This window comes from Sarcophilus harrisii, chromosome 1 (assembly GCF_902635505.1).
Source record: "Sarcophilus harrisii chromosome 1, mSarHar1.11, whole genome shotgun sequence".
In the NCBI taxonomy this organism is placed as follows: domain Eukaryota; kingdom Metazoa; phylum Chordata; class Mammalia; order Dasyuromorphia; family Dasyuridae; genus Sarcophilus; species Sarcophilus harrisii.
In genome coordinates this window covers 196,257,586-196,267,063 of record NC_045426.1, presented here as the reverse complement: position 1 = coordinate 196,267,063, position 9,478 = coordinate 196,257,586, and positions in this window count along the sequence as shown.

The following is a 9,478-nucleotide window of genomic DNA, read 5'->3' as shown; positions in this document are numbered from 1 at the left end:
TTTCTGCTCTAGGGGTCTCTTCATCTGTTTAATAAAAAATACATTGTACTAGACGACTTCTGAGTATTTTTGACTTTATCTCTATAATCTTTGTTGAATGAAAAAGAATTAATGGTGTATGAGTTCAAATCAAATATTTGTGTACTATGGCAAAAATTAAGTTTGCTGTGAAGTCACCCTATAGTTTTCTGTACTCTGGTGGGAAAGAACACTGAAATAATATGAAATTCTGTTCTTCAGTTTAACACAAGTAGGGTCATTACTTCATCTGCTAATAAAGGCCACTCATATCACATGATACCAGCTAGAATCAAAGTGATTCAGCTCACTCAGTAGGCATGAACAGTTATTCCATGATTCATCTAATCAAGCTACTCATTTGGCATGTGTCACTTCAGCACTTCATTCCCAGAATCTGTTTTCAACAAGATTTTGTCAACTTCAGTGTTTTTCTGTGCTTTCCAGGATTCTTGTCTAAGGGGATGATTTACTTTCATAATAATTCTTATCTCACTTCCCTCAGGTTTATGCCTATGCATCTCACTGGGATTCTAAGCTTTTCTCCAACTTTGTGTGATCACAAACAAATTATTCATTCAGACAAAGGATAACAATTTACTCTTTTTCTGTAATGAAATAAAATCAATAATATCTGTTTTAAGACTTCAGAACAGCAAGGGAATTTTTCTTCCAATATAACCTGAAATATCAAATCCTATTACCTCATTGTATATATTTGGCTTTCATAAGATGAATCTTAATATCATCTTGTGAGAAAATGGCATCCACAAGTATGTTAATTTCAAAAGTTAAAGATAATCTCTATTGCAGCTCACCATATTCATAATCCATCTATGGATTTCCACCCACAAGTCTCTGGTGTGTTATTATGGTATCTTTTGATATATCCCCCTAATTAATAATCAATCATTCAACATTTATCAAGTGACTAATATGGTCCAGTTACTGTGCTAAGTACTGGGCATACAAAAGGAGACAAAAGATGACTCCCTAACTTAAGGAGTTATAATCTAATGGAGGAATAAAAGCCAAAAATATATATACAAAAAAGTTAGGTACAAGACAAGTAGGATATAATTAATAGTGCTAAGTCATTAGAATTAAACGAAGTTGGAAAAGCTTCCTGTAAAAGACAGGATTTCAACTGAGACTTAAAGGAAGTCAGGGAAACCAGAAGTTGGATAGACCAGGAAGATCATTCAAGGCATGGGAGACAGAAAAAAATGCTCAGAACAAAGAGATAGTGTTTTGTTCTTGAAAGCACCCAAGAGGCCATTGTCACTGGATCTAAAATTATGTGACTTGGGAATCCTTTTCAAATGCTTTCCTCCTAGTGGAGAAGATGTATCCCTATAGCTAAGCCTAAGGGATGCTGTATTTTGTTATCCAAAGGGGCCAGAAATTAAGGTGCATCTCCAAGAACAAGAACTCAGGCCCAGATGGATGACTATTCTATTTGTATAATAATTCCAATGCCCTAACCCCTGATCCATGAATGTATCAGACCACTTCACCATCCAGATAAGTCTTAAATAATATTCTAGGTTCTGCTAAAAGCATTTTAAGTAAGCAACTATGTTCCTCCTAAAGTGAAGAGTCTTGAATATAACTTGACTGGATCCATGTGGAGTTCCCTTCCCTGAGATGAATGATATTAGAAGACATAATAGTGCAAGAATCCCTTCCCCTACTCACCAATAAATTTAGGACTCACTCTACCACAAACACACTATCATGAAGGAGATTAATGTGAGCAGATATGATTCATTAGGACACTACACATAGAGAATAATAACTAGGGTACAAATACAGGGAAGCAATTTGTGTCATCAGTGCTCCAAAACCCCTTCTACCTTTTAGTGATATATTTATGATTTTCTCATTGGTCAACTCTTCAATGGGTATCATATTTAGATTCCAATGTACCCTTCTGTGCCATTCATTTGCATATTGTTCAGCTTGTAGTCTTCACCAAGGGATCTTCTGTTTGTCATGTTTTGCATGCTAAGTGTGATAGTCTCTTTTGGTTTTGCTCTCAGCTACTAGCTTTGGGATTTATCTTTTCATGTGTTAAAGTCTAGAATGCTAGTGGAATTCTTGTGATTACAGTTAACTTTCAAACATTCACACCGTTAGCAAAGGATATTGTGAACCAAAGTACTTTGGAGTGAACTTCAGTTTGACTGAACTTTATCCCAGGTGGATTGACCTTAGATCCAGTTATGAACCATTTGATTAAGAAACATATAAAAATAGTTATAGGATTTCTTTTTCTTTTATCTTCTGGCAGATGATCTTTATTTGCCTTTACTATCAGGTAGATTGTTTTACCCAGTGATTACTAAATCTTTTTGTAAAAAAAAACCAAAAACCAAAAACCAAAAACCAAAACCAAAACCAAAAAGAAAAACAAACAAACAAACAAACAAAACAACTTATTTGAAACCTAAGATTCCAAGTGTTCTTGAAAGTGACCTTGATGGGGAGAAGAGGACACCATTTTAGTTCCAGACTACTAGGCTTTAGAGAATTTGAAACTCTTTCAAATTAGGTCATGCTTTTAAAAACTCTTTATTTGTATTTAATTATTGCTAACACATTTCACACAAAAAAGAAAGGAGAAAGCCTTCAAGCTAGGATTAGTTCTTTTCTTTTGACCTATTTTTGACTAAAGATTAAAGCCCTCAGGTAGAGATTGCTATCTAATTTAGGATTAGCTATTCCCCAAACCAACCCTGATTTTGAATACAAATAAATTTGAGCCAAGAAAAAAAAAAGTCAACCTGAGAGATAAGTTTTGCTGTGATAGTGTTTATTTTTGCTTCCAAAAAAGCTCTGAGACTGCCTGAATTGGTCAGAGTACATTGTTTCCTCTTCAACCCAAAAGAGAGTAAGTTTCCAACATTACCAGTGCTTCACCACTATCTGTTTTTTCTGTATTAATACTTCCTTTCATGCCCCATTTTTATGTGATTATTACTCATTTATCTTTTGCTTCCATTTTTTTTTTTTTTGAGAATCATTCCTTAATACACAATTTAGGGTTCATTCATGTGAGGAATTCACAATGGACATTCCCTTTGGCAAAAGATAGATTTATTTAGGGAAGAGGTTACAGACAAAATGATGAGATGCAATAAACACCAGAAATTATAAAGAAAGAAAGGAGTCCTATGGAAATGGCAAATTCCCTAGTGGAATTTACCACTTACCAGGAGATAGGAAACACCCATGAGGTTGGGACATGCCCTTAGTTGGCAGGCAGGCTAAATCCAGAAAGGTACTTTAGCACCTGAAAAAAAAGAGGAAAAGTGGGGTCAGGAACATGGCAGAATTAGGGGTTATGGAGGCAGAATGCCATGAGAGATGGACCCCAAATGGGCCAAAAATAGATTTTATAGAGAAAATTTAACCTCAAAGACATGACTGGGATTTCTGAAAGGACATGGCAAGATAAAGCTGCCCAAGCTCCCTACATAGGGGTAGTGGGACTCAGGAGTCTTGACATAACTTCAGTTTCTGTGGATAACTTCCCCAGAGGGTAGAACCACAGAATGGATCTTAATCAGAGCCTTCTCTCTGCCTGTCCCAATTTCATCAATTCTTTAGTTTCTCTCTGCCCTCCACACTCAACATTCAGGATCTCATCTCTCTTTCCCCCCATATTCAGGATTATACTCAATTTTGCTGACTAAGTTATTCTTAGATACAACCCTAGGTCCTTTGCTCTTCAAAATAAAAATTTCCATGGCCTACAGTTAAAGCTGTAAATCTTGTTCCCTCCCACCACCCCCACCACCCAATATTTAACTTTTTGGATTTTGTTTTCCTTGTTACTTTCAATATTTTTTCTTTAACCTGGAAATTTTGAAACTTGGCTATGACATTCCTGTAACTTTCTTTTCCCCATAGAATCTCTTTCAGATTGGTGGATCCTTTCTATTTCTTTCTTGTACTGGAACTTTGGGACAATTTTCCTTAATTATTTCTTGTAATATTATATCTAGGTTTGTTTTTATTATAACTTTCAAGTACTTCACTCATTCTTATATTGCCTCTCCTCAAACTGTTCTCCAGATCAGTTGTTCTTCTAATGAAAAATTTCAGATTCTCTACTTTTTCTAGTTTTATTATATCTTGGTGTCTTATAATGTCATTTGATTGCCCAATTCTAGTTCTCAAAGTTTTTTTTTTTTTTTGAGATTTTCTATATCCTTTTTTATTGGTTTCTTTTCATAGTTTTCTAAAGTTGCTTTTATCCCCTATTTTTTTCTTGTTCTCTCTTATTTGACTTTTGAATTATTATTTTTAAGTTCTTCCAAGATCTGTTTTGGGGCTTGTGATCATTTGGCATTACTCTTTAAAGTAGGGGGCTTTTTAATTTTATTTTATTTATTTATTTTTTTAAATTTAATAGCCTTTTATTTACAGGTTACATGCATGGGTAACTTTACAGCATTAACAATTGCCAAACCTCTTGTTCCAATTCTTCCCCTCCCTGCCCCCACCCTCTCCCCCAGATGCCAAGATGACCAGTAGATGTTAAATATATTAAAATATAAATTAGATACACAATAAGTATACATGACCAAAACGTTATTTTGCTGTACAAAAAGAATCAGACTCTGAAATATTGTACAATTAGCTTGTGAAAATCAAAAATGCAGGTGGGCAAAATATAAGGGATTGGGAATTCAATGTAATGGTTTTTAATCATCCCCAAGGTTCTTTTCTCTGGTGTAGCTAGTTCAGTTATTACTCTCCATTGGAAATGATTTGGTTGATCTCGCTGAGGATGGCCAGGTCCATCAAAACTGGTCATCATATAGTATTTTGTTGAAGAATATAATGATCTCCTGGTCTCTCATTTCACTCAGCATCAGTTCTTAAGTCTCTCAGGCCTTTCTGAAATCATCCTGTTGGTCATTTCTTACAGAACAATAATATTCCATAATATTCATATACCAAAATTTATTCAGCCATTCTCCAACTAATGGGCATCCATTCAGTTTCCAGTTTCTAGCCACTACAAAAGGGGTTGCCACAAACATTCGTGCGCATACAGGTCCCTTTCTCTTCTTTAGTATCTCTTTGGGATATAATCCCAGTAGTAACACTACTGGATCAAAGGGTATGCACAGTTTGATAACTTTTTGAGCATAGTTCCAAACTACTCTCCAGAATGGTTGGATTCGTTCACAACTCCACCAATAATGCATCAATGTCCCAGTTTTCCCACATCCCCTCCAACAATCATCATTATTTTTTCCTGTCATCTTAGCCAATCTGACGGGTGTGTAATGGTATCTTAGAGTTGTCTTAATTTGCATTTCTCTTATTAATAATGACTTGGAGCATCTTTTCATATGACTAGAAATAGTTTCAATTTCTTCATCTGAGAATTGTCTGTTCATATCCTTTGACCATTTTCAATTGGCTTGATTTTTTTTTATAAATTAGAGTTAATTCTCTATATATTTTGAAATGAGCCTTTATCAGAACCTTTGACTGTAAAAAATATTTTCCCAGTTTATTGCTTCCCTTCTAATCTTGTCTGCATTAGTTTTGTTTGTATAAAAACTTTTCAGTTTGGTATAATCGAAATTTTCTATTTTGTGATCAGTAATGATCTCTAGTTCTTCTTTGGTCATAAACTCATTCGTAGGGGGCTTTTTTACCTCTCCATTTTCCTATGAATATGAGATCAGATCTACTTTTACACCAAAGTAACTAATCAAGGTAAAAGTATTTTTCCTTAGTTTACTCATTTTTATTTTTAATCTGTCAGTTTATTTTTAGCATCTTAATATTATTATCAAGTTTTAATCTTGAGTTGTAGGTACTGTTGCCCTAACTGTTGTTCTGAACTGTTCTGGACTATCTGTTCTAACTGTTGTTTTCTGAATTCTGTTCAGAGAATCCTCTCTTCCTTCCTTAAGCCCCAACTAAATTGTCCTGAAAATATTGTTGCTCCTGTGTTATGCTCAATTCGCTTCACCTCCTCACAGTTGATATTCTGATCAGCTTTCCTGGGCCTCATTTCCTGAAATAGCAGGGGTTCTTTCAATTTCTTCCCACTCAGATTCTGCTGTTTTTTAGATCCCAGTTTCTTAAACTATGATTTGTGACCCCATATGGGGTCTCATAATTAAATGTGGGGTCACAAAATTATGAGCCATTATCAGGAAATATTTGGTTTGTATATCTATTTTACATATGTATATATCCAGAGTCAAATAAAAGAGTAAAAAAAAAAGTTTAAGAAGCCCTGCTTTAGATGAATATCTGTGAAATAAAAGTTCCCGAAGTTAAATTCCTCAGGTTATGAGTTCTTGAAATGAAATTTCTTTAGTCCTGATCTACTTCCCTGAAGGCCTCCTGTTTGTAGATTTGGTGGAATTGACCTGGAGGTGTTTATACTATATTTAAGACCAAACCTTAGCCCTAGGAATTTTACCTGACAATCTAAAAATATTCTATAAGGACATCTGATTTACCCCTTTCTTTTTGCTACTCTATGTTCTCTTCTTTTCATAGCAATTTTTCTGTCTGCTTGTGAAAGTGAACAATGTTAGAAATTGTGAATATAAGGAAAGATGACTTAATAAAAGATTATAATTGTATAAGTGTTGGATTTGATTTGATTTAATCAAATCCAACACTTATACAACTCACCCTACTTAAAGTAATTAAGAAAACTTCTAACCCTTATTTCTTCTATCAAATTTGAGTAATTTTATTGAATCAATCAACTAAAGACTTTAAACTAGACATGAAAAAGTCCTTGATCAGTCAGGAGTGAAAGTTATTGAATTAAATGAAATAAAGTTACACAGAAAACAGAAAGAGATTGGTTGAAAAGACTCTTAACCATCCCCTGTGGGATTTGTATAAAATAGCAAGTTAGTCTAAAACCCAATGTTCCTATGGCAGGCCAGCACAGTGAAGGAAAACATTTGTGACCAAGACCCGACAAGGGAATCACTTGGGGGGAAAGGTGGTGAGGGTGCATAATTTTTTTTGATCTAATACAACTTTCTCTTTCCTTATGCTTTGCTTCTATGCAACTCTTAGGTCTAGAACATTAAGTATAGGATGGACCTCAGGATGCCATCTTCCCTCCTTACCCCCAATATGCAACTCTCCTTAAGGAGTCACAACTCCTTTATCTCATTCTGTTGTCTTGGAGGCTTCTAAAATTCCAGATGTGACTCAAGTCTGCATTATGCTTCACATGTTGCAATACTCTAAATAACTCAGTCCAAATAAGTCAGGGACTAGAAGTGTCATTGAACAATATATCTGTATTATAGTTTCTTCTAAGAAATCTCATCTGACATTATTATATAGATTGGAGACCTCATTAGGATAGAGCCTTAATAGTGACTTTTTGCTTTACTAAATAAATGTAAAATATAAAAATGAGTATAGTAGAATCTTATGTTTTCTACATATTTTATTAATTTTTATCATAAGAAAGATTCAGTTTATTGTAGAATATCACTAATGAACAATAGCTTCTTTGAATCAGTCCACAATGCAGTATATTTTTCTCATGATAATGCTACTCAAATGAGAAAATATATACTCAAGCCAATAGCTGATGAAATTCTCCAGACATCTTGGGGTATGAGGCGGTTTTGATAAGGTTTGAGATGATTTCCACACCTTTAAAATCTTCTTATTGAGATAATTTGTCAATTCATCCCTAACTAATCTCACAAATCTGTTATTCCTGCTTTTCTCATCTTCGTTCTCTTTAATGCCTCTTCTACCTTTGCAATAAATTATATTGATAATTGTGATGTTAAGTATTAGGTATGCTAGTTTGACTGTCTTTTTTGATAAAATATGCTACAAAACATTTACAGATCTTTTGTATTTTTTTTTTTTGTTCCTTGTTTTCTGGTTTTATTCTTCAATACTTTTAAAATGGTTAGTTGTGCCTCAGCAGCTTTCTTTAAGCTGTTGTTGTTGTTTCTGGGGGATTTGTTTGTTTTTGCTTTTTAGCTTTTATTACTCTTCTCTATCTTATGAGGTAAAAATGCTAATAATTTTTCATTATCCCTTGCCATAAAAACTTACAAATGAAATTATATTTAAAATATATATATATATATATATATATATATATATATATATATATAGTTGCCTTTGGCTACTATCTTATTTTACTTAATGAGTAAACTAAATTCATGCTCACTAAGGCATTTTTTGTGTCTTTTGATCATTTTGCTATATTTATGTATTTAGAGTCATTAGACAACTGAGTAAAACAAAGTGTTGGTTATCCTTTTTTCTATCCATTACTCATTTTTATTATCATTAACCTACATATATCAGGTTAAAAATATTTCAATTGCATAGAGAAAGAATCCTTTTGTATTTTGATTTTGCTCCAAGTCATTTATGTGGCTGAGCCCATAAGACCTGATTTAAGAATGACCTCCAAGTCAGTATGGAGTAATTATCTATCTGTTAAAATATTTTTTAAAAAAATAGTTTTATGAGATTTAAGGCTTATTGTGTCTAGCATCTACTGATTCTTTTCTGGAAAAAGATTATTCATGAAATAAATACTTCTGTGTAATTGACAAGAATTTGGATGCTCATTCCTCATCTCTATCCTATATTTTCCAATATGCTTCTTACAGCTCCCACTTATTTCTAATTTTTAATTAAAGTAATTGTTTATCAACATGAATGCTTATTTTATTTAAAGATTATTATTAAGTATTTCATAGTATTATTCAACTCCTTTTCCCTATGAAAGTTTATTGGTAATTAAGCTGAAATTGTTTTCATGGTCATCTCTTTGTAAACACATGTATATTTCATGATCACAGCAATATTTGTGATTCATGATCATATCACAGAAATGAAATTGACATTTCATGAAATGATATTTCTGTTTTGCTTTTGTTGCACAATAAAATCAACATTTCCAGTTTCCTTTTTTGCATTTCCAAGGAGAACTTGTAACCCTCCCTCATCTCCCCTCTCTTTTAACGTAGACTTTCAATTTCCTTTTTTTCGTTTGATTTTATTTATGCAGAGTAATGCAAAATTATTTCTCAGACCTTACTGGGTGGAAGCTTTTTTTCAGAATGTTAAGGCTATTACTGAGAAACCAAGGTCACTATAACTTTATGTTGAGGATTAGAATCAGATGAAGATTTCATGGAGGTTAAAAAAAAAAAAAAAAACTTGGAAAAAGAGGATTTTGTATAACTTTTGTTTTTAATATTGATTACACATGGAAATGTACTAGCAATGAAAGTTGTATAGTTTTCATTCCTAGATTCACCTGAACAAATACATATACAAGCATATATAACATGTATATATAAACATTTACCATACATATATATCAATATATTATCTGATTATTAAATAACTATTTTATTTATTGTATAATTTGTTCCCCTGCTTGAAGTCAAAATATAAGATGGTCCCT